Raw genomic sequence first — 2952 nt, forward strand, 5'->3', positions numbered from 1 at the left:
TTACATCAAAGATAATGGCATTTGGAGGGACATAATACATTCAAACTGGCACATGGGGCATAGTGTTATGTAAATGTCTGCCAAGTCTAGGTCACTTACCATACAATTCAACATCTCTGTTTCCTTATTGATGCTCTGTGTAGATGTTCTATCAATTGATGAGAGTGGTCTATGGAACTCTCCAACTATTATTGGAGAGTTATCTACTTCTCCCTTCAGTGTTGTCAGTATTTGCCTCATATATTTTGGGGCACTCTGGCCCAGTGCATAAATATTTATGATTGTTATGTCTTGCTGAATTGTCCCTTTTATTAATATATAGTGTCCTTCTTTGTCTCTTTGAATTATTGTACATTTGAAGTCTAATTTTTCTGATATTAATATAGTTACCCCACTCTTTTCTGGTTGTTCTTTGTGTGAAATATATCTTTTTCCAACCTTTCATTCAACCTAGAGGAGTAACTAAATTCCACACATCACCACTCCACTATCTTGCCCTGCCCCTCCTCCCCACTGAACACCTTGCATTACTGTGGAACATTTGTTATAACTGATGAAAGAATGTTACTATAAGTGTGCTATTAACTATATAGTCCATGGTTTACATTAGGGTTCATTGTTTGTGTTGTACAGTCCCAATTTTGTTTTTAATTTTTATTCCAATAACATATTTACAGCCTAAAAATTTCTCCTTTTAACCACACTTAAATATAGATTTCAATGCTGTTAATTATGTGTATTTCTTTTTAATTTAAGTCAATTTGAGCTATATTTTCTGACGCTTACAACCAAAAAATTCTAAACAGATAGGGTGAAGATTAGGATGTGAAGGCAGAAGTAAATCACCTCAGAGAAACAGAGTGGGTTTCAGATTACTAGACACTAAGGAGAGATGACTCCCAGCTATGGGGTGGGGATGCAGGGGGCCCAGATACTTCTTGGTGGCAGTGCCCCAAGGAGATGGCCAAGCCCAAGAGGGATGGAGTGGTGGCCGAGGGAGGCAGCAGCCTCACCTTGGGGGATGGGGTAGGGGAGTCTCAGCAGCCAAAACAACACACACACACACACACACACACACACACACACAAAACAAATCATTCTCTAAGTAAGGCACAAAATCAACAGAGGGTCCAGATCTGAAAGGATCATGTGGGAGAAACAATGGGACAATAACCATCTCTACAGAAGCTAGTGTGGACAGATGAAAGATCTTAGGGCCCCCCAAATGTGGGCATTGCATGAGGCCACATAACCCTGTTATGACTCCACAGAAGTGTCAGAGAAGCTTCAAGAAAGATGGAGGTCAGTTCCCTGCCAAGTTGGCAGAGTAGGAGCATGACGTGAAAAATTAAGTTGGTTTGTAGAAGTTACGGTAGTTTTTCCTCTACATATGGCTTCGTGGAGTGAAATTGCTATCAGCTAATTAAGAATGATGAAGAGTTTGCCTGAGACGGAATTCAGCTGTCAGCATGGGAAGCAGGAGTAGTGGGGAGGTTGGTGGGAATTGTAGGCCAGAATCCCCTTGAGTGTTGGGGGAGGGAAAGTGAGTTACAGGCTATTCTACTACAACTGGTGTTTCTGATATGCAAATTGGCTTATATATGATTGGTTAATAGAGGAAGTATAGCAAAAGGAAAAAGCTGTGTTGGTGCACATGCAATTTTACCCAATATATTAATGCTTTGTTCCACTAATATCAACAGCTGAATGGCAAAATAGATGCACACAGCAGAACACAAAAAGCCTTGGAGGAAGATAGTACTGTATAGAATATCCATGATTCATCCCATGTTTTTCTCTTGTCTTGATTTAGCCATATCTTCTGCCATAGAAGTGGAGTTCTACCAGATCTTTACTTATTGAATCTTTTGTCTCCATAAATGAATAGACCTATTCCTATAGCCTTTACATCAAGCTAGCTTTACTTTTTTAAAAGTAAAGCCTTATATTTAATTTCTTATTTCTTTATTTTATTAGCATTAAACTTATCTTTTTGTGTTGTTATTGTCCTAGAATTTTAATTTTTTCTAGGGCCATGGTTATAAAGTTGCATATATTTTAAGTGATCCGTCCCCACAAAATGTTTCCTATAAGCCTTATTTAAACCGAATGTTTTTGCAGAAAGGAGATTTTCTGAACATAGGTATGGAGTTCCAGTGGATTCGCTTGTCCTTCTTGCATCATCAGCACCAGGCACCTTTGCTTTTCAGGGATTCTAAGGGGTTGGGGGCTAGGAGGTAGCAGAGATGTGCCTGTTCCCACCACAGCCTCTTAGTCTTGTCTACCAACTACTCTTACTTAAAAACCTAGCTTTGGGGACAGAAGGTTGCTCTTTCTTCTTGCCATGAGCCCATACTATTTGTCATTTATGTGAGGTTTTTTTAGAGTTCCTACCAGTCCTTTTGACGCTTTGGTTAACATCTGAGGCAATTCCTAAATCCACTTCTCTACCTGGATCCCTCTCCCTCACCAAGTGCTATCATCTCAACGCAACAACGCCAAGAGAGGCTGATTTCCTTCAATTGGATACTCAAGTACACTGAGACGAGCACTTTAGAAGCACTTCAGTACCTCTGAGTAACAATTCAGAGCCATCCTTTGGCTCGTTCTTTCCATTACCGCCCTCCTTTCTACTAACAGGCTGTGTTGATGCTGGAATTATAACAAATGCCCCTCCAGATTCTGTCACTGTTCACTGTTCAATTTACACTTGACAACTTTTTCCTTGTACGTGCCTACTTCACTGCCCAAACAGTTTTAAACATTTTGCCTTATGTTCCGCAACCATCTACTCCTTTAGGATCCTTTCCGTCCTTCCTTTTTAAAAATTTTATTTTTGTGTTTCCCAGTGCAAATGCTACCTTCTGCAAAAAGTATTTCCAGATTTGTCTTAACCAGAATTACTCTGACTCCCCCCATGCTCCAACAGTCCTTGGTTTGCACATGTATAAA

This window comes from Choloepus didactylus, chromosome 8 (genome assembly GCF_015220235.1).
Source record: "Choloepus didactylus isolate mChoDid1 chromosome 8, mChoDid1.pri, whole genome shotgun sequence".
NCBI lineage: Eukaryota > Metazoa > Chordata > Mammalia > Pilosa > Megalonychidae > Choloepus > Choloepus didactylus.